Source organism: Rattus norvegicus, chromosome 10, assembly GCF_036323735.1.
Source record: "Rattus norvegicus strain BN/NHsdMcwi chromosome 10, GRCr8, whole genome shotgun sequence".
Classification (NCBI taxonomy): Eukaryota; Metazoa; Chordata; class Mammalia; order Rodentia; family Muridae; genus Rattus; species Rattus norvegicus.
In genome coordinates this window covers 45,391,493-45,414,245 of record NC_086028.1, presented here as the reverse complement: position 1 = coordinate 45,414,245, position 22,753 = coordinate 45,391,493, and the positions used below count along the sequence as shown (strand labels likewise).

Here is a 22,753-nt window from a genome sequence, read left to right as displayed (position 1 = left end):
ACAGGCGCTGCGGGAGTGCGTGCGGTGGGCTGGGAAGCGCCGGCCTGGGTTCGCCGTGCAGGCATGCAGCCTCACGTCCCCAGTCCTCAGGAGCGTATTACGCTTGGGTTTAATCCATTCAGAGCCCCCAGGTCCTGGGTTCCCGGGACTAAGGCGCAGCTCCTGGCCGCACTCCCGCCCTGCTGTGTGAATGAGCGACCAGGAGCCCCAAAAGGAGCTAGCTGGTCGCTGGGAAAACGGGCGCCCCAGGAAGCTGGGGCCGCCGCGACCTGGAGCCTGCCTTGTGTTTCGCTTCCCCTCTGCCCCTCCTTGAAGGCCTCCAGTTGTGACCAAAGCTCCAAATGTCAGCTCCCAGCCCTGCCAAGCCCTCGCCCCTGCCGCGATCGGCCCAGTATCCCCACAGGTCTTCTTGCCTCCAAAGGCGTGGAACTCGGCCTCCACAGGGCCCGCGGGCCTGGCCGCCGCGCCGCTCTCGGAAGGGTACCAGGCTCGCGTGTCCCGGGCTCCAGCCGGTGGCGTCACCCCGAAAGGCCCGTGCGCCCCAGGCCTGGCCGCGACGGGACTCCTGGATTGTGGGGACCGCTTCCTGTTCAATGAGGGGCCTGCGCACAGGCCCAGGCGGGGACACGCGGCGACTGCCGCGTCCTGTGTCACCACGAGCGGCCCTCGCTGCCTGGACACCCGGGAGCGGGCTACGCACCGAGCCTCCGGCTCCCGGTCCCCACCCAGAACGCACTCACAAAGCTCCCTCGGGCCCGCGCTGCACCGCCCCACGTCCCCGCCCCACACTCCGTGACACTGGGCCTGGGGTCCCAGCACCCGCGCCCGGCCGGCCACCGACTCTCCAGAAAACCCTCATGCAGCTCCTACACGGCCACCAGCGGCCTCACGCCGGCGCCACACAAAGCCAGGCCCCGCGACCCCGCGTCCGCGCCCCACTCGCGCTCGGCCCCCGCCCGGACCCCTGCCCGCTGGGTCCCCACGCCTCGCGCCGCCCCCGCCCAGGTCCTTCTCCCCGCGCCGGGCACCCTGCTCACCTCGGCGCCCGCGGTCACTCCGGGGCCCGGCGTCCGGCGCTGCGACTTCGCGGCCCGGAGGCCCGCGCGCCCATGGGTGTCCGGCGCGACGGCCGCCCAGGCGGGAAGAAGGGTGGGCCGCGGCGCCCCCTCCTCGGACCTCGACAAGGCAGCCAGCTACCCTGGCCGCCGCCGCTACCACCACCGCCCGGCTCTGCAAGCGGCCTGTCCGAGCCCAGGCGCGAGCGGGGGCGGCACCGGGGCGCCCGGAGCCGGCGGCGCGCGTAGCGGGCCCTGACCGCGCACCCTGACGGGCCTGCCTGATGCCCGCGGGAGCCTGAGAGAAATGCAATCCCCTCCACACAGGAAGAGCGGCGGGCGGGCGACGTGCGGGGGGAGCAGGAGAGCGAGAGCGCGAGGAAAAAAGTTCCCGGGCGGCCAGGCAGCTCTCGCTCGTGGCCTCGGGTGCCAGGTGGGCCGTTCGCGCCCCGACAGCGCCCCCTGGCGCCTGCGCGCCCCACTGCACGCCCCATGTCCGTCTGGGGGCAGGGGCTTGGCAGAGGGCCTGAAGGTGCATGCAACCCAGCGAAAAAGGCTTGGGGACAGCCACAGGACTTGGTCTGGATTTTGGACTTAGACTTAGGCCAGGCCTCCCCCGCCCCTCCCGAACCCCGCTCACTCCACCACCATGTGGCCCTCCCTCACCTGTGACCATTCCTTTGGTTCGAAAATCAGTTTCAGATTTCCTCAAGTTAGTTATGAAATGTAGTCACTGCACATGTGGCACCTTATTGGGCACCGAAGCAATGCGGTTCTTGCTTGTCAAGGAGCTGGCATTGTGTAGGGGAGATGCAGACAGCCAACAATGATCAGGTCCATAACGAAGATAATTTTAGAGAGAAATAAGTGCTAGGAAGAAAATCAGCAGGTGCAGTGATGGATTTAGCTTCGAGTGAGAGAAGGCCTGTCTGAACAAATAACTGAAGGGCAGCAAGGAGCCTGCGCCAGCAGCAAGTGGAAGAGCATCCTTTGGGAGGAAAGGACAAGGGCAAGGGCCCCCGAGGCAGGAGTGGTCTTGATGAATATGCACAACTGTAAGAAGGCCATACCCAATGGGATAAGAAGTAGGCATGCTGAATTCTGATCTACGACCAGGGCCTCTAGGACTACAAAGAGACTGAGGGAAATGTGGCTGCCTTCTTAGTGCTGTGGAAAATAAGCCACCAACAGATTTTAAGTAAAAGAATTTCAAACGAATTAGGAAAGGAACCAATTCACTTAAAGACAGGCCTGTGAGCCATGGCTACCCTAAGGCTTCTGCTCCCCTGCTCAAGGCGGCGGCGTGAGTTAACTGCTTCATTGGAGCCCAAGCCATTCATCCTTGCTAGGTGAAGGTCAAAACACCCAAGTCCCCAGGTGACTTGACACAAGTGAGTCACCCTTTCAGTCCTGTTTCTTCGTCTGGAGTGTGAGTGTTATGCTAAGTTCAGCGCCTCTGTTTAAAGGCTCTTCACCCCTTTCTGCCTCATCCTATGTGCCCTGACTGCTTCTCCCTTAGCTCACAAATCCTAGGCAGAGCAGAGCAAGTGGCACTGTGTTGTTTCCGGCCTGCTTTCAACGGTGACTCTAGACCTGGTTTCTGAGTGTGGCATCTTTAGTCCCATAAGCCAAGCACAGTGAGTGGTCTTTCCAGACACACTAGGCAGCACTCTCTCTCTCTCTCTCTCTCTCTCTCTCTCTCTCTCTCTCTCTCTCTCTCTCTCTCTCTCTCCCCCTTCCCTTCCCTTCCCTTCCCTTCCCTTCCCTTCCCTTCCCTTCCCTTCCCTTCCCTGGTTGCTGGGACCTGTTGGTAACTGCAAGAAACTTGAAGGTGAGATGGGGGGAGGCACGGGGAGCCAGCAACAAAGCTGCTTTGGTTATCTAGCTCCTACTTCCTCCCTTAGTCTTCCCTCCTCTCCTGAGAGCTCAGGACTGTACTCCAGCCCCTTCACAGTCTAGAATGAACGTCTCGTCTCAACAAGACCTTTTGTTTAAACACATCTACAACACCCACCCACACCCCTTTTGCTGTACATGAAGATATCCCTAGGCTTCAGGGCTTCAGAGTTGGATACCTTTGGGAGCTGGTTTCTCTTACCGCTTCTCTTACTGCTCCTTACCACAAGCCGCTGCACAGAAGAAGAAACAGACTCACACTAGCAGTAGTGGGTCTGGCATCCAGCTACTTGAGAACCAGAGGCTGGACCATTGCCAGAGCCCAGGACCTCAATACCAGCCTGGGCCAGTGAGACTCTATGTCCATTCCTGTGTGTTTATGGTATGGGTAGAGTAGCCTTGAAGTCATCTGTGTAAAGTGCCAAAATGCACAGGCACACCCAGAATTGTTCTCTGGCAATGAATTTATTTTTATTTCGTATGCATTGGTGTTTTGCCTGCATGTATGTCTGTGTGAGGGTGTTGAATCCCCTAGAATTGGAGTTACAGATGGTTGTGAGCTGTCATGTGAATGCTGGGGATTGAACTTGGATCCTCTTGAGGAGCAGCCTTTAAAAAAACAAAACAAAACAAAACTTCTGTGCCATCTCTCTAACCCCTTCTCTTCTCCCTTATGTTCGGGGTATTTTTCCTGTGCACATGATGCATGCAGTGTTCATGGAGGCCAGAAGAAGAGATTGGATCCCCTGGGACTGGAGTTATAGACAGTTGTGAACTGCTTCATGAGTGCTGGGACCTGAACCCAGGACCCCCCCGAAAAAGCAACCAGTGTTCTTAACCACTGAGCCATCTCGCCATCCCACAGATCACTCCACCCCCATTCTAAGCAGCCTATCAGAGCAGAGTAGCCTGGACATGATTGACACCAATACTGACCAAGAACTCACATGCTTCAAGATGACAACCAGGAGCCTAGAGATCACCGTCAGCAGCCGTCAGCAGCCCCAGCTCCCCAGGAATGTGGTTTGCTGAGAACCTGGTGAGCACCCTCAGTGGTGCTCTAGGAAGGCTAGAAGGTGGGCATGCTGCCACGCAGGAACCCAGCTACACAGCCTTGGTGCAAGAGTCTCAAACTCAGATCAAAGGCCAATGCCTCTGGGGTGCTGGAGGGAGGCACTGTTTGTTTTTATGGGGGTTTTGTTGTTGTTGTTGTTGTTGTCATTGGATTCTCGTTTTTTTTTTTCCTTATTGTGTTGTGCTGAGGAGTGGAACCCATGGCTTTGTGTATATCAGGCAAGTGCTCTCCCCTTGAACCACGCCTCCAGTTCCAAAACTGTGTCAGTGTGTGGGGCAGCTTCCCGTACGCTCACAACAGCCAGACAGATTCAAACTGGGTCTTCTGTGTTGTTCTTGTTCTTGTCTTGTCTTGTCTTTCTTTCTTTTTTTCTTTTTTGACACAGGGTTTCTCTGTGTAGCCTGGGCTATCCTGGAACTCACAATGTAGACTAGGCTGGCCTGGACTGACAGATAACTGCCCACATCTGCCTCCTGAGTGCTGAATAAAGGTGAGTGATCTTGTTTGCTTGTATTTCTTCTCTTATATATCCTCCCTCCCTTCCTCTCCCCCTTCTCACCTCCCCCGGGGTGTGTGTGTGTGTGTGTGTGTGTGTGTGTGTGTGTGTGTGTGTGTGTGCGCACGCGCATGCGACGGGCACACCCATGTCCTGTGCACATGAGCATGCTGGACATGGAACCCAGAACCTCCCTGAATGCTAGCTAAGTGTACTAACTCGGCTACACTCTTTTTTTTTTTTCTATTCTTTTTTTTTGGAGCTGGGGACCGAACCCAGGGCCTTGCGCTTGCTAGGCAAGCGCTCTACCACTGATCCAAATCCCCAACCCCTCAGCTACACTCTTAATCCCCTGTGGTGTTTTTGATTAAGAGGCCAGAACAGAACAGTGTGATCCTTTGGGAATTGAAATCCCTTCAGGTAACTTTACTTTCAGGGAAGCCTACCACTACCCATTGTTCTAGACACACATTTAAATCAACCAGCTGGCCCCCTCACCTACCTAGGTATTTGAATTTGAGAGACCTTCCCCGCCCCCCCCCCAGCTACCTAAGACTGGTTATCTGTGTGGCCTTGAACTTCCTCTGTTTTCTGTCAAACAAAAAGAGGTAATGTTTCCTGTCTAGAGAGGCTGTTAGCTGAAACAAAAGAAAAACCAGCTCTGTTTGGTTAAGAACCAAGCTTATCGCTGGCCTTTAAGTCCAGCACTTAGGAGATAGAGACATAAAAGATTTCTGTGTGCTTGAGGCCAGCCTGGTCTAAATAGTGGGTTGCAGGACAGGCCAGGGCTATGTAGAGAGATCCTGTCTCAAAAACAAAACAGCAAATGAACAAAAAGAACTAGATTTATCACTGGCTCACATAAAAGATTGTCATGGGTGCTTATACTTGTTAGCCAAGGCTACCCACCACCAAGCACCTCATTGGGACTGAGGAGGAGAAAGAGCTTCCCCGGGGTCACACTTGGATCTAGAGTGATGATTCTGGGCTACACACACTGTTCCCTTGTGTGTTCTCTGGGACACAAGCTCCTACGGGAAGACTTCGGGTTGGAAATGTAGTGTGCACCAGGACTGCCATCAGCAAACATGGAGCTGGAATTTATTTGATACCTACTATGTGCAGTGAATCTCATGAATCTATTATCTCTATTTTGCAAAGAAGATAGACCCTGAGGAGGGGGCAGGAAACCTACTGTCTCTGTATACACAGCTGTCAGGAAGCTTTCAGAGGAGAACCCTTGCCCCACCCTGCCACCTGGTCCCAGCTTGGCTTCAGCACCTCCCCAGGGCTTCAGAAACCTCTGGCTTCTCAAGCTTCAAGCTAAAACAATTTCAATACTGTTGGGCTCTGTACCACAACCATCCCTGCTCACTCCCCACGAAGTCTAGCTGGTACAGATATTCTGTATGGACACTCCGTTCCTCTGGCTTGAGGTCCTGGGCCGTATAAGAGAGAAGAAAGTTAGCTGAGCAGCAGTAACCAAGTGTGCACACACACACTTGATCCCCCCCCCCCTTGTCTGTTTGTGATGTGACAGCTGCTTTGAGATCTGGCCTTGACTTCCCCACAGTGCCAGACTGTAATCTGGAACTGTAAGTTGAACAAGTCCCTTCATCCCCAAAGTTGTGTTTTGTCCGAGTCCCTGAGCAGTAAAAAAAAGGAGTACTCATCTCCAGGGAAGGGCAGTGATGGGGAACTGAGCAAGGACAGAACCTCTGGCTTCTTGCAAGGTCTCTGATTTCCAACATAAAGAGAAGATGAAGATCTGAAAGGACTGCCTAGCTATAGGCAGTGTGAGCACCACAGGGAAAGGGATTTTGGTTCCAGATCCAGGGATGCTGCTTAGGGGATCCAGGCTGGATCCAGGGCCAAATAAGCATCACTAAGATCTTTCACTCATCTATCTACCCCCACCTATCCATCCATTCATCAATCCATCCATCCATCCACCTATCCATCCATCCAACCAACCATCCTTCCACCCATCTATCCACCCACCCACCCACCCATCCATCTGCCCACCCCATCCATCCATTCACCACCCACCCATCCATCCATCCATCCCACCTATCCATCCACCCACCCATCCATCCATCCTCCATCCATCCATTCACCACCCATCCATCCATCCACCCATCCATCCACCCACCCACCCATCCATTCATCCACCCACCCACCCATCCATCCATCTACCTATCAATTCATCTATACCCATCAATCCACCCATCCATCCATCCATCCATTCACCCATCCATCCATCCATCTACCTATCAATTCATCTATACCCATCAATCCACCCATCCATCCATCCATCCATTCACCCATCCACCCATCAATCCACCCATTCATCCACTCATCCACCCACCCACCCATCCATCCATCCACCCCTCCATCCACCCACCTACCCATCCATCCATCTACCCATCCATCCATCTACCTATCAATCCATCTATACCCATCAATCCACCCACCCATCCACCCATCCACCCATCCATCCATCCATCCACCCACCTACCCACCCACCCATCCATCCATCCATTCACCCATCCACCCATCAATCCACCCATTCATCCACTCATCCACCCATTCATCCATCCACCCCTCCATCCACCCACCTACCCATCCATCCATCCACCCCTCCATCCACCCACCTACCCATCCATCCATCCACCCACTCATCCACACATCCACCCACTGTTGAAGTTACCAGTGGTTGTGAGCTGCCACATGTTTTGGAATCTGATCCTGGGCCCCCTGGAAGAACAGCCGAGTACTCTTTTCTACTGAGACAAATTTCCAGCCTGTATTTATGTCTTCCTTTATCTATGGTTTTTGGGACATGGTCTTTGTGTGATGCCCCATAGAGAGAGCCTCCAATGTGCCATTTGGTTGAGTCCTCCTATCTCTGTCTCTTGAATGCTGGGATTACAGGTGTGCACCACCATGCCTGGATTGAGACAGTGTTGGGGAGTTAATCCAGGGTATTGGCATGTTAAGCAAGCCCTCTACCAGCTGAGCTACAGTACTAGTCCAAGATTCTGAAGAGAGAAAGAAGACAGAGACAGAGACTGACAGCCTTGAGTAGAAACTCTGGAGAGAGGCTTAGAGGAGAAAACCCTGGACTCTCAGGTAGGCAAGTCAACCATTTACATATGCGTGTTTGTGTGTGTCATGTATGTGACATCTCTGTGAGGGTATGTGGAGACTAGGGGTTGAGGTTGAGTAACAATCTTAATTTTATTTTTAAAAATTTTTTATTTTAAGTTAATCGTGTGTGTGTGTGTGTGTGTGTGTGTGTGTGTGTGTGTGTGTGTGTGTGTGTGTAGGTATGGGGACATGAGAATGTAGGTGCTTGTGGAGGACAGAGGAACTGGAATTATAGGAGGTTTTGAGTGGCCCAAAGTGGGTGCTGGAAACCAAAATAGGGCTTCTAGAAGAGCACTGTGCTCTTGGCCACAGCGCCATCTCTCTAGCCCTTCCACTTTGTTTTTGCCTTCTTTAAGCTAGTGCTAAACTGAGCCAAGAGCACACTGATGGGCTGGCCCAACTGGCCCTCAAGCCTCAGGATCTGCTTTGTCCCCATGATCCAGTACAAGAGAACTGTGGCATACCATGCCAGTCTTTATTTGAGTGCTGGGGATCTAAACTCAGGTTCCTGTATGGCAAGGGCTTTACCCACTAGGCCATCTTTCCACTTTTTAATGTGATCAGCTTGAATTGGTTCTCTGTAGTCTATTCTTTTAATTTAAAAAATATTTATAATTAAAGAAAGTTTTAAGCCAAGCAGTGGTGGTGCACCCCCTTTAATCCTAGCACTTAGGAGGCAGAGGTAGATCTCTGAATCTGAGTCCAGCCTGGTCTACAGAGCGAGTTACAGAACAGCCCGGGATACACAGAGGAGCCCTGCTCAAAAATTAATTATTTAATAAGTGAATAAGCAAATTAATTTAAAAAAATGTGCGTGGGGGTGTTTTGCCTGTATATATGTTTGTGTACCACATGTGTGCCTGGTGCCCATGGAGGATGCAGAAGAGGGTATTGGATTCCCTGGAACCAGAGTTACAGACAGTTGTGAGTCACCATGTGGGTGCTGGAAATAGAATCCAGTCCTCTGGAAGAACAGCCAGTCCTCTTAACCACTGAGCCATCTCTCTAGCCCCTAGTTTGTTTGTTTTGTTTCGTGTTTTGTTTTTGTTTTGAGACAGAATCTCATGTAGCCCAAGCTAGCCTCAAACTCACCACATAGCAGAACAGGCCTTGAGCTCCTGATCTTTTGAGCTCCTGATCTTCCCTTTCTATCTCTCAAGTGCCAGGATGAAAGGTGTGCTTGAAGGGAGCCAGTGTTGTTTTATTTATATGAGCATTATTTGGTAGAGTTTTGGGTGTAGTTCCGAGGTAAACAAGTTACATAACATATGAGACCTAGATTCTACCCGAGCAACACAAACATCAGTACATGAAGAACACCTAAGCGTGTGACAGACTGCCCTGGCCTTGGACAGTTGTCACTCATGGACACAGTGCAGCTTCACAAGACAGCAGGCCTTGCAACAGGTTTTAACCCTGTGAAGAAGAAGCTTCCCCTGGTCAGAGCTATTTACAGAGAGCCACAGGCTGTCTCAGGAGAGAAAATGAGGTTGCCATTGACCGAAGCCTGTAATCAGAGGCAGTGAGGAGAACCAAAGCTGCTTAGAAAGGCAGAGATCATGGAATGGACTAGAAATGACTCAAGTGTCAGACCAGTGTCACTGTTAGAACTGGGGAGTGTTGGGAGCATCCCAGTCTGCAATTATAAAATGTTTAATCAGGTCAAGAAGGCACAGAAAAAAGGATCCTATGGTCATCTTGCATCTGCCTCTGCCAGCTTCAGAAATAAAACCTCCCAGACTGCCGGCTCCTCACCATAGTCCGCCTCATCGAGGTTCTCTATTCTTTAAGGTTCGACCAGCTAAGCATAGTCCTTAGGATATGCGTTACAGTGACAGTTCCCTTTAAGTAGAGGGGTCAGCAGGGCATAGTTTCATACCTGTAACTCCAGTACCAGGGAGACTAAGCTGAGGGGTCACTGGCAGTTCAAAGCCACTCTGGTTTACCTAGTGAGTTTCAGGCCCACAGAGTGAGAAAACAAAAACAAAACATCTATTTTTTTCCCATTTGTAAATAATAATAGCAGGGTTTAGCAAAAACCATCATGGACCAGTTTTCATTCACAGGCTTAGTAAGTATTCTTACTGTCTTTTCCTGCATTCAGGTGACCAGTGGTTCACCTCCACTCTGTTTGCTACCCAGTTAGCTCTAGAGAAAACGCTGGGCCTGAGTGAACCCATTTGTGCTCTATGCATCCCCAGAGCATATCTATGATAGCAAGCACTCAACTTTCTATTTTGTTATTTATTTATTTAACAGTTCTGGGAATCAAGCAGGGCCTTGTAACTGCCCTGCAAGCTTCTGCCATCAAGTATGTCACCCCAGGTACTCAGCTTTGGAACCCTCTGCTCTTGTGGTCATTCACGTGGGGGTGGGGAGAGTACCCCCCTCCTCTCCCTTTCTACAAGAAGTTGTTGACATGTCCAGGATGCTCTGAAATACTTTGGGAGAGGGTTTGATGTCACTCTTGGTCCTTGGCCCTCTAACTGTAGCCTGTAGAACTAGCCCCTGCCATAGTTCTCATCCTTCCTGCACAGTGCATTTCTTCTTGGAGTGCCCCACCCTGAAGGGCCCCATGTCTGGTCTGGCTCCCATACACACTTTCCTGGCTCCATCCCCACAGAAGATCCCGCAAATCTTTCAAATGCCTCTTCTCCGATTGGAGTGTTCCCGGACGTAGTTTATTATATGTCACAGATGCCTTTCCCTCATTGCTTTAGCTCCTCCCATCCTTACTCTTCAGGTTTAGCTCAAGATTAGCCTCCTCCAGGGGGCCTTCCCAGATCCTCCTCTGGTGAAATCAGGCTCCCTGAACAGGGTATCCAGACATGTCCCATAGCCTTCCAGTCACCCATCGTCTTCATGACCAGGCTGTGAGTCTCATGAGGGCAGACATGCTGTTTTGCTCAGGCCTTGGAAAATCAATTTCAGACCTTCCCCTTTTTAAAACATTACCATTTGCTGGTCATGGCGGTTCATTCATCTCATCACAGCAAGATCTTGACTTCCAGAACAACCTCAGCTGCACACCAGGCTGCGGTCCCAGACACAAGTACAACAGTACTGTTTCCTTTTCTGAACTGGGCGCTTACTGGCTACTCTGACTGTCTCTGTCTTGAGCTGAGGAGGGGGCCCTCTGCAGGTCCTACATTTCTGAAAGGGCAGATCTAGGCAGGATTGAGCTTCCCGAGGCTACTCTAACAGTCACCCCACACTCTGCAACCTGAAATAGCATTCATTTATCCTCTTTCACTTCTGGAATCTTAGAGTCAGGTCAAACTGTGGGTGGTAGGTTCGCAGTAAGTGTCTAAGTTCTGCAAACCTCAGTTTTACTGCCCAAGTGTCTTCAGATGGCGGTCCCTCTTTCTTCTAGAACTCTAGGGCTTGCCCTTGTATGTCCCATGACTGTCTCCTGAGCCTGTGAGCACTATTTAACCACATACGCAGAGGCTTTTTGCTGTGGGAACACTCATGGGGCGGAGACAAACATGCAGTCTTAGTCAAAGGGTATAGCAGTGGTAGATCTGAAGTTCTCCCTGGCCCCAGCACCCCATCAGGAGCCACCCTGAGGGCTAACTGTGGACATAGCCTCCAGGCAGGAAGAAGAGTATCCCAGAGGTGGGGGGAGGGGCTCAGTGACTTGAGGACAAGTTGTTCACTACTTGCAAGCTGGACACCATACCTGGGGAGGTCTGAGCAGTGCCAAAGTGCCTGCTCTTCCACCTTTCCCCCAACTTAGTCTCTCAAGGACTGAGGGAAGAAAGGTGAGCCATGCCTGAGACCATACAGAAGGGTCTGTCACTGGCTCCTCACGTGTTTCACCACCACAGTCCTCTCCTCTCCCCCCAGGCTGTACTACGCATGAAGCTTATCAACAAAGGCTAATGTCTCCTCAGCTGGACCACAGGCTGGCCGTAGGCTCTGCACTTTACAGATCATGCTTCCAGGATGCTCAGAGCAATTCCCTAAGAGGACAGCATTATCTGTACAGAAGCAGGGACAGATCATTACCCAAGTGAGGAATGACAGAGCACATCGGAGCTGGAACTGAGCACTGAAACCGTTTGACCAACCCTGAGCGGTAGCAAGGTCAGGCTTGGACCCCAGAGCCCCAGCAGCCCCAGCAGCTCCTTCCCAGCCTCCAATCCTCAGGTCAGTTGTGAACAGGCTCCAGAAGCCCCTCTGGGTGGCAGATAATGCTGGCACTGGGCTGTGGGATGGAGAAGGGAGCAGGGGCAGGGATCTGGGAAGTGGGAAAGAGAAGGGATGGCAGAAAGGATGGGAGGGAGGCAGTGAGGACCAGGAGGGTCACCATAGTAACAGGAGCTGGCTATGCTCCGACCTGAGTCTGAGCCGCCACCAGGGAAGGAGATAAAAGGTTTTCTATTGATCCCCATCAGGAAAGCCGTCTGTGATAAGTTGGCTGGAAGGGCAGCTGGTCGGGTGTGGATGAGGTGGCTGCACATACTTGTCCTGGTGCTATGTTGTGCCCCAGAGGCTGGGGTCAGCCTGTGGGGAGGTGAGCCCAGAGCCAGGCGTTTGGATGGGTCAGCTGCATTCCTGTCCTTGGGCCACCTTTGTTCTGCAGTGGCTGCCTAGCTAGGTGGAGATGCAATAATCAAAGCAAAAAGCACTATTCCTTCAGGGAGCCGGCGGTCTAATGGGAGTCAGCAGTGGGGGAGACAGGCAAAACTGATGAATGAATGGCTGCGGACGATTGTATCTGTTGGGAGATGCTGAGGAGAGGGAGAGCAAGCAGGTAGCCAGCAGTGGTGAGCCAGGAATGCTCTCAGATCAGAGCTGGGGAAAGAGCTGTGAAAAGGACCAGTGAGTCGAAGAGGTCCCAGGACGGAGATGCATGAGGAACAGGAAGGGGTCTATGTAGCTGCAGTGGAGAAGTGACAAGGACAGAAAGGGTCAGGAAGGCCTGGGTGGCTGCAGCCTAGTCCCGGCTGAGTAAAGATCATGGTCCTCCTGGCATGGCCTTTCTGATGTTCCCTGAGTCCTGTGGAGACAACAGACATGGGGCCAGGGTAGGACTGGGAAGACAGGCAAGGTGAGCCAAGTGGGCCCTGCCTTGAGTCAGGCAGGAATAGAAAGGGTCTGGCTAGGATGAGAATTGCCTCTGCAAAGCTTCAACTTTCAAATGTAGTTGACAGTTGAATGGATAGGATTTCCCTGCATGTGGGGAGAAAAGCAGCACAGGACACTCCCCAGGTTTCAGCCCAGTGACTGGCAGTGAGCCTGTGGGAGGCAGCACCAGGGCGTCTAAGTGCTGGAGGCCCAGGTGTGCCCAGGGAGGCACTTGCTGGGCAATGCAGCTCGCAGAGCTCCCTGAGTGCTCTTGCCTAGGCTGCTCTTGCCTTGTCTTTCTAGACCTGACCAGGCCGACTCAGAGCCAGCCACCGTCAGAAGCAAGAATTGGCCCCCAGGCTTCTATTCAGGGCCCCACCCCATTCCTGCTTTCTTAGGTTCCTAGAAATATGGGTGCCTTCAGCCACTCAGATTCCCTACCTTGCTCATCCCTGGGGGGTTGGATGGGGTAGATAGGGAAGTAGACAAAGGGAGGCTCCGCTTGAGGCAGCCCTTGAGTGACATTAGTAATATGAATGTGGAACTTAGTAGGACACTCCCTGCTGCACTCCTGTGGTCGGGGACACACAGTGCCGGAGCTTGTCATGTACCTGCAAGAAGAAACCATATCAGACTTCACGGCATTTCCTTCTAGAAGCCAGAAGGAACCCAACCAGTTCATTCAGCTCTCAGCATCCATCTTCCAGTTCCTTCCTCCAGGGCTGGAGCTCAGAGCCTAAGGCCCTAAGGAGGTGAGGGCTTGAGTCAACCCAAGAGGCGCCCCCGCTGCCAGCTGCTGCTATGTGACTGGGATGTGTCACTCCACTTAACTGAGCAGACACCTCATCCCTCTAGCATGGTGCTAATGAGAGCTGTTCAAAGACCTGCACAGAGGACTGTCAGCTCTGCTGTTCTAATGCGCCAAGGAGGCCACACTGGTTTAAGTGAGATGCTCCCCATCATCTTGGACATTTGAACACTTAGTCCCCGGTTGCTGGTGCTGTTTGGGAAGGCTCAGGAGGTGTGGCCTTGTTTCAGGAAGTATGTCCCTGGGGGGTGGGTTTTGAGGTTTTTAAACCCTTGTGCCATCCCCAGTTCACTCTGTTCCCTGCTTGCAGTACAACATGTGTGTCCTCAGTTTCCTGCTCCTGCAGCTATGCCATTTTGGGGATCATGAAATCTAACCCTCCTGAACTGTAAGCTCAAACCCTTTCTTCTATAAATGGCCTTTGTCATGGTGTCTCATCACATCAATAGAAGACTAAGTAATCAAGGGCAGCAGGGAGGAGACTGAGATGCTGTCTTAGTGCTCTGCACAGTACCCTCTGGACATTGTCTCAGTCCCTTATTTCTCTGAAACCTTGTACATCTGGGAGCTCTTACAGAGCTGGGACCACAGACTCACGACTCTATGTTATCATGGTCATGAGGTCCCCAAGGTCTTTTGCTGTATATGCCCCCAGGTTATCTGACTGATCATAGCTACAGAGACTATAGGAAGATGACTATGTAAGATCTAGACTACACACACATGTTGATCATTGCCATAGGCCTAAAAAACACCTCAGAAGCAGCCATGCCTGAGCCCAGAAATGTCTCCTTCTACATCAAAGGGTCTTTGAAGATGTGATTAAGGGTCTTGAGACAGGGATGATCCTGAGTTTTGGAGGCTCCCTAATGCCATTCTAGGGTCTTTGTAAGAGACAGGCAGCAGTGTGCAGGGACACAGACAGGTGGTGCTGGCAGAATCAGAAGCAGAATTGAGCCAAAGACAGTTTGGGCTACAGAGGGAGACAGTGTCAGAAGGAGAGCAGAATGCTTACCTGGCAGGGGACAGTATAAACACAAAGGCAATGTCCTCAGGGTTAAGCCTTGTCCACTGTACTCCAGATATGTTGCCCTTAAGAACACCCCAGATATGGGAAACGAGACTGCAGGATTTTTTTTTTTTTTTTTGGTTCTTTTTTTCGGAGCTGGGGACCGAACCCAGGGCCTTGTGCTTCCTAGGTAAGCGCTCTACCACTGAGCTAAATCCCCAGCCCCGAGACTGCAGGATTTTTAGTAGTAGAGTATGAATGAATGAATGAATGAATGAATGAATGAATGGCATGGTAGAAAGAAGTTGGTATGGCCAAGACAAGTTAACATGGAGCCTCTGCCAGAAGCAAGGCCCCAGCACTTGGTTTCTGTCTCTCGACACCAACCTCTATTTCTACTTTTCATGATTGTGATAGAGTCAGTCTTGTGCTATAAGATACCAAATGCAGAGTTTTCTTAGCAGTCAGGGAAGGTTAGAAATGAGAACACCTACAAGAACGCCTTCATTTTAGAATTCTTGGTTACTGCCCTGGACTCCACTCACAGCTGGGGTATGTGAATAGGCAGCGTGAGTGGGGGCCATTAGTTCTTCCAGAGCAGTGGGGACGCAGACATGGGAGTCATCTGGAACGGTACAGGAAAGGGAATTGGTAGGATCTGTGGCCTGGAGCGTGCTGTGATCTGAGCTGCTGGGCCAGGCGCTAAAGAGGTAACCTGTGTCTGGATGCGCATGGACTGTGGGCCTAGAAGTAGAGAACAGGTTTGGGACTACCTGGTCTAGCCTAAACAGAAAGCTCAGACATGCCAAGAACATCCTCATTTTCTTTAAACCAACCTATGTCCTACTCTAAGCAACCTCCCATCATCCCTACTGGCTAGTGGGATACTCAATCTCAGCCCTTATAGGCTCTATCCTTCACCCCAAGTAATACAGATATCCTGGGGTTTATCTGATTGTGACTTCTTCTGGCTGAAGTAGGCCTGGTGACCACCTCTTTCTGGAAGGTGAGAAACTTCTAGAAGTCCATTAGAGAGGAAACGTTAAATGGCTGGGCTTGCTCAAAATTGACATGAGGATAGGAATGGGCAAAAGTGAGCAAGACTGAAATTAATATCAAGTGTTCATTTAGACCCTAGGGCTCCGCCCTCTGTATGGTACCATTAGCCACATGCGACTATTTACATTCCAATTCATTAAAAACAATGAAATGTAGACATCTATCCCCTCTAGCCACATAGGGTAAGCATAGCTACTGCTGGTGACATCACCCAAGCTCTGTGTGCCCAGGAGCGTCCTGCTACAATGGACAGATGAGAGCGGGCATTGTCTCTAGTTTTTTTTTTTTTTTTTTTTCCAGAGCTGAGGACCAAACCCAGGGCCTTGCGCTTTCTAGGCAAGCGCTCTACCACTGAGCTAAATCCACAACCCCTTGTCTCTAGTTTTATAGATAGGCCATGCAAGGGTCAGACCTAGAAGGCGACTTCCCAAAGGCCCCCTCCCTGCAGAGCGAATCCTTAGGGCCACAGCAGCTCCTGGCTGCCAATGTGTCCGGGTGAGCGCTCACCTCATAACTTTCTGCAAGTTGCCACCTGTGTCAACTTCTGCACCAACTAATTTTAGGAAATGTCCTGACTTGTCAGAGGTAGCCCTTCCCGAGCTCTGCCGGGCATCACTTTCAACCCAGTTCCCCAGCTCTTGGGATGGCGCTGCTACAGGCTTTCCTGAGTCAGCACTTATGACATGCTCAGGACGTGTCCTGGAACACAGTAAGGAACAGCATGTCTCGGAGGTGACAATGTTCAGCACAGAGGGAGTCACACTGCACCATCTCTAAGTGGCCACTGACTCTCAAGACTTCTCAGAGGTTCTAGCTGGACATTTGGACTTCCCAATTATTTAATCTTGTTTCGTGTGGCCCTGAGCCAATAACTTGTAAGCCTGGTGATGGGAGGACTACCCAGGGCAGGCAAGGCTGGGGGATTCAACTGCCTGAAGCTAGTACATTCCAATTCTGCTTGTGTGTGTATAGGTACACACAAAGACACAGACAGACAGACACACTAATTGCAACTCAAAGAGTGTTTTTAAATGAAATTAAAATATTCTTGCAGAGTCAGCTGGTCTCCTCATCTTTGGTCTTTTCCACGGCAGCTCCCATAGCCTTCCCTTGAATGCTCAGGATGGGGCACCCACGTGACAGAGCTACCCAACTTGGCTACTCTCAGTTGAATGGGGTACACAGAGTGCTGGAGAGGAAGGAAGGCAGCACGGCCTTGGGTGAGACATCCAGATGCAGGGCAGATAATGGGAAGAGGACTCTCCATGGCCCAACAGCCCCCCTGACAACCCACTGTGTAACCCCAAGCAAGGCAGGGTCCCTTGACACACAGATTGTCAGTGTCACCATCTGGAAACCTGGCTCTCCACAGTCCTCCTCCGGCAAGGACACCATCAGGATTACACAGCAAGATGTGTGACAGTCTGCATGCAAGGCACTGACACAAACATAGGGGCTGCCTGGTGAGAGCAGCAGAGAGACTCCTGGTGGCCTTGGGAACTGCCCTAGGGACTGTTCTTTCCTCCCCTCAGCTACAGTGACACACAACCTGGCTTCCGTGTTTCCATGTGGCCAGCAGTGTTCATAGCCAAGATGTGGAGCTGTCTGTTGTCATAGCAACCCAGGCCTACGGTGTCCTGTCCCCGTTAGTACTGGAGCTTGCCACCGTGGGGTGTCAGTCCGCAGGTTTGTGAGTGGGTATGGGCGTGTGCGTGGGATTCCTGAGGGCACCAGCCATGTGTCTGAGCATGAACAGGATTTCTTTACAATGAAAAAAGGAATTCTGCTCAGGCAAGGCTGGAACCTGTGCTGTGGGCATCTCGCCATGGGTGTGGTGCCTGAAGTGCTTGTGTGGTCTGCATGTCCATGGGGCTCTGTGTGATGTGGCTCTGGGATGCCGGCCCCAAGACAGGGTGGGTAGGAAGGAGCTGCGGGAGAGGAGTATGGTTTCTGCTGCCTGCTGCTGGGACCGTGTGGTCCTGGGAAGGGAGTTGTCACTGGACCTTTCTGAGCCTCAGCTTCCTGCTGTGTAAACAGCAGGCTGTGAGGGCAAGCACACCTTACATTAGTCCACAGTTACTCCTTTGACACTGGGTAACTTTGGTTACTTAGGTTCGACTGTGTTTCAGTTCCCAGGGATGCAGCTCTCAACAGCAGCCCCTCCTTTGAAGATCCTCAGGCTGGAAGGAGACAGCAATGCACAACTGTGTAAACAGAAGAGTAGAGACACGGAGCAGATGAACCAGGAAGGCAGCACAGTGACGGCAAAAAAGACTGAGGTGCACATGCTAAGCACATCCCAGCCTCGGCACGGCAACAAACAAACAAACAACAACAAAACCCCAAAACTAAGGCGACAGATCCCATGGAGTGGGGGTGGTGAATACAGAGCCCGTGGTCACAGTGCTAACCGAGTAGAAATCGAAAGGAAGGATTGACAGTCAAGGGGGAGAGATGGCAGGCGGCAAGGACAGCAAGAGCAAAGGCCCTGTGGTGGTCTGAGTTCCCTTTGTCCATGGCTCAGCAATGTCACGTGCCAGAGTACGCGGTGGGCATGGCTGCAACAGTTTGTGGAGCAGAGGGTAGGCACATAGGTGCAAGGACCTGTGTATAGCAGCCCCCAAAACTGGATGGCAGCGCTGGGAAGTGATAGGGTGAGGAGTGGATAAGTCTGCCTTTGGGGTGCAAAGGAGGAACTAATCTGGATATGGAAGGATGGTACATTGTGTGGCAGTGAGACTCTGGTTTCCTTGTCCCCAAGCGCCATCTTCTGCCTCTAACTAAGCCGGGATCTGTGACACAGAGATGAACAGCCCTGTGTGCGTTGTGGTCACATTCAGAGTAGTTGGCAGAGGGGTGAGGGGAGAACCATGAAGGAAAGGGCACAAGGGGATAGAGGGGATGTTTGGGTGGTACTGGAGCTGAAGAGAGAAGGCAGTCACATAGTCCTGGAGCATAGAGGGATAGGAAGCAGACAGCGGGAGGAACCAGGGCCTAGAGCTGTCCACAGGGGCTTGGAAAGGAGTTGAAGACAGTACAAAGCCATGACAGCTGTACACATTGGGATGGCCCACAGTGACAATTCTGGACTGTTGGTATCTTTTAAAAACACAAAAGATATTATAAGAAAGTATTTTCGTTTTAATCCCATGTGTGGGGAAACGGGGCTGCTTCAGACTGTCTGTAGAAGGTTGACTATGATTTGCTTCATGCTCTAGCAGAGGAGTGGCGTTGCCAGCTCTTACTGTGTGATGCTTCTGGGAACTTTTCAGAGGGTATATAAAGGCTAGGACCCTGAGAGGAAGGGTTGGGGGTTGTTAGTCATTCAGGGGGTTGGTAGCTGTTTGTTGTCGGACTCAGAGAAGGAACAAGAAGAAATTATATTCAATGATCTCCATTGCTCCTCGCCCTCTCTCCTTTTTTCCTCTCCTATCAAGTGATAGGGTTAAAGAAGAACCCACAAAGTAGCAAAGACCACCTACAATGGCCCACTATGTTTGGGGCCAAGAGGAAGGTCAATGGGGGCCTGAGAAGCAGAGTGACAGGGTGTTGGTGATAGATAATCTTAGTTCCTCTGTATAGAATGATTGATCACTCTGGTCTAAGATGTGCTTTCTGCTCAGCAAAGCCAAACCTTGTCCTTTCACAGCTCAGGAGACAACGGTAACAATAACCCCGTCGAACTAGCAGAGGAGTGAGCTGAACTACGGAGCCTGAGCCAGGCTCGCAGGTGGGTACCTTGCTTTGTCTTGCTTGCCTCTCCAGCATTCGGAAAAGCTGTTATCGCTGCCGTCGCCTGGACATAGGAAGTCAGGACTCAGCTCTGAGGCCTGGCCAGGACACTCTATTCACTATAACACCCTCCCAGTCTTGCAAAGCTGGAGGCTGTGACCATGGGTGTTGCTGAGGGATGCACGTCTTCCCAGGAGGAGGAGCCTTGACCAAGCTTCCTTCTTCCTGGGCACAGGAGTTAATGCCTTTACTGCCCAGAGTCAAGTTCACATCTGGCTGGAAGCTTAGCAGCCTCACTGTTCAGAAATGTATATGAGAAGAATGGAGAAGTTAGAGCTCTGGGCCTCTCAACCACGGTCAGATATGATTCAATGTCCAATGCCCCTACAGGTCCATATGTGAGAGCTTGTCCACTGGCCAGTGGGAGGTGGTGGAACTTAAGGAGGTGGTGCTTATTGAAAGGAAGTTAAGTCACCAGAGCATTCCCCTAGGAAGAACCTGGGGTCCTGTCTCCTTGCTTTCTAGACACCAAGAGGTAGTCAACTCCGTTGTCATACTCTCCTGGCTCCATCATGATGCTCTGCTGCATCACAATAGACCAACCAACCTTGGACGGGGGCTCTCGGATCTTTAGTCGGTATCCCAGGAGTTTTGTCACAGCAATGAACACTGACACATCCACAGAGGAGGAGATGAGAAAGGCATACATTTCTTTATGAATGGGAATGAGACTAGGAAAGGATGAGGGATGAATAAAGAGGCCCAGAGCTACAAAAGGCTGAAGGGGAGGAGCTGCGGAGCAGAGGAGCCAGCCAGAGCCAAGTGTAGTACAAGCTGTGGAAAACGACAGAATGAGGCATGGGGGGTGGGGGGGATAAGGGTTCCATGGCAGAGCCATAGACTGAGTAGCACCTCCCAAAATTCACGTCCACCCAGGTACTTGGAACGTGATTCTTTTTTTAAAAAAGATTTATTTATTTATTATACATATGAGTACACTGTAGCTGTCTTTAGACACCAGAAGAGGGCATCAGATCTCATTACAGATGGGTGTGAGCCACCATGTGGTTGCTGGGAGTTGAACTCAGGACCTCTGGAAGAGCAGTCGGTGCTCTTAACCGCTGAGTCGTTTCTCCTGCCTGGAATGTGATTCTTTCAGTCAGTTTCACATTACTCTAACAATACCACAGGAAAGAAATGTGATACTAATTATTGTGTATATTGTATATTGGATGTATTTATGTTCTTAATATAAACCTTCTAGAATACAAAACTTAGGAGAATATTTTGCCAAGCTGGTGTCTTCCAAACCATAGTTTTCTTTTTTTCCCTCCCTCCCTTCCTCTCTCCTTCCCTCCCTTCCTCTCTCCCTCTCTCCTTCCATTCCTTCCTTCCCTTTTCTTTTGTTCTGCTTTGATACAGGGTGTCATGTAGCCCAGGCTAGCCTTGTACTTGTTACATAGCTGAGGGTGACCTTGGACTTCTGATTCTCCTGCTTTTGCCTTCTAAGTCCTGGGATGACAAAGATGTGCCACCACACCACTGAAACAGAATGTTCAGTGCTGAAGATTTCCAGGCTTGTGTTCATGTGCCTCTAATTACGTCACGGCTGTCTTCTTTAAGCAAAGATAACTCGACATGTTCAAATACTGCACGTCACAAAGAACCTCTTTAGTGGTGAAAAGGTATTGGTCATCTAGGGAGGACAGCTGTAGACAAGGACATTTTACTTTATCTAAAAGACAACTTGCTCTACTACTGGTGGGCGTGTCCCCAGAGGACTCTGTATGCCCCACGGAGACGCCTGTGCATCATGCTCTCTGGTGCTGTTCACTGTAATGAGGAATTATAACCAGCTTAGCTATCCACCAACAGATGAATGGGCAATGTGGTTCATATACAGGGTGGGATTTTATTTGGCTATTAATAAAATGGGCTGGAGAGAAGGCTCAGTGGTTAAGAGCACTGACTGCTCTTCCAGAGGTCCTGAGTTCAACTCCCAGGAACCACATGGTGGCTCCCAACCATCTATAATGGGATCCGATGCCCTCTTCTGGTGTGTCTTAAGACAGCTGCAGTGTACTTATATGTAATAAATAAATAAATCTTTAAAAAAAGTAGTCATGAAATTTGCAGGAAGATGGGTAGATAAGTTTGTTTATTCTTTAAAACAAAACAAAACAAACAAACACACTGATTGAAAGTACTGGAGAGATGGCTCAGTGGTTACGAGCACTGGCTGCTCTTCTGGAGGATTGGAGTTGGAGCCGTAGCATGGGTATAGTGACCTTCTTTAACTCCAGTCCCAGGGGACCCACCACCCCCTATTGGTCTCCATGGGTACTGCTCTCATGTGGTCCACAGGCATCCATGCAAGCAAACCACCGAAACACATGAAAACTATAATTCAAAATGAACTTGGAGATGAAAATGAATTGGCTGGAGAGATGGCTCAGCGGTTAAGAGCACTGACTGCTCTTCCAGAGGTCCTGAGTTCAATTCCCAGCAACCACATGGTGGCTCACAACCATCTGTAAAGAGATCCGATGCCCTCTTCTGGTGTGTCTGAAGACAACTACAGTGTACTTATATATAATAAATGAATAAATAAAAATATTTTAAAAAATGAGCTTGGCATGGTGCTGCACACCTTTAGTCCTAGCCCTTTGGAGGCAGAGACAGAGGCAGGCAAAATATTTGTGAGCTGAAGGCCATCCTGGTCTATATATTGACTTCCAGACCAGCCCCAAACAGTTAAATGGGGATTTGTACATAACCACAGCCCATTGCCCTGACTGAAACAAACCTAAGTGTGCTTCTGAGAAGAAAGGTGGGTCTGCTTGACAGTCCTGGCAGAATTGTGCCAACCATAATTATTACCCTAGACTGTTCTATGAAATGAAAGGAAATATTCTCTTGTCAACTACCCATCGGTTTGGTGCTTCTCTCACGAATTTACAACCAAGCTCATGGACTCCGACTCTGCCAAGTTCTTCGTTTTCAAAAATGATTTTGTGAAGCTCTTGCTCCTGGTTGTGCTTTGGATTCTCCTCGAGAGGCTGTGTACTGCGGACCTCTGACGCTCCGCAGGGACGAGGCTTCTCTTGTTAAATAACTTACTTGAATGTATGCGATGTGTGCTGCTGTGAGGGTGTCGGCTCCTCTGGAACTACAGTTGCTGAGAGTTGCGGGCTGCCGTGTGGGTGCTGGGAGTTGACCCTGGGAACTGGTCCTCTGGAAGAGCAGCCAGGGCTCTTAGCCACTGAACCACCTCTCCAGATCCCAGAAATGAGACTTCAAACAAAGTAACCTAAGCAGTGTTTTTGAGAAGCTAGGACATCACCCACAGGATGGACAGACTTAAACTTGAGGACGGACTCCGGGTAAGCCCCACTGAGGC

General features: G+C 51.0%; 1 protein-coding gene and 1 long non-coding RNA gene across 9 annotated transcripts in view; one reads left to right on the top strand and one right to left on the bottom strand.

The window, feature by feature from the left end:
* The window catches only part of Rai1 (retinoic acid induced 1), a 95,000-nt gene extending 93,502 nt beyond the window's left edge, over positions 1-1,498 (bottom strand). For all 3 annotated transcript variants that reach the window (XM_063269004.1, XM_039085953.2, XM_039085955.2), the window contains exon 1: positions 1,038-1,498. The gene's annotated coding sequence lies outside the window, so the exon portion shown is untranslated. The remainder of the gene's footprint in view (positions 1-1,037) is intronic.
* A 1,305-nt stretch (positions 1,499-2,803) lies between these two features.
* Positions 2,804-21,972, top strand: LOC102549418 (uncharacterized). Of its 6 annotated transcripts, none has more exons than XR_010055643.1 (6): positions 2,810-4,516; positions 7,457-7,654; positions 11,522-11,824; positions 17,751-17,900; positions 19,271-19,351; positions 20,776-21,972. It is a non-coding gene; the product is annotated as an uncharacterized LOC102549418 (long non-coding RNA). The 6 variants fall into 6 exon arrangements; XR_005490259.2 differs by having other exon boundaries at positions 2,812-4,516; positions 21,718-21,930; XR_010055644.1 differs by having other exon boundaries at positions 2,804-4,516; positions 17,751-19,351; positions 21,718-21,930.
* Positions 21,973-22,753: the final 781 nt, after the last annotated feature.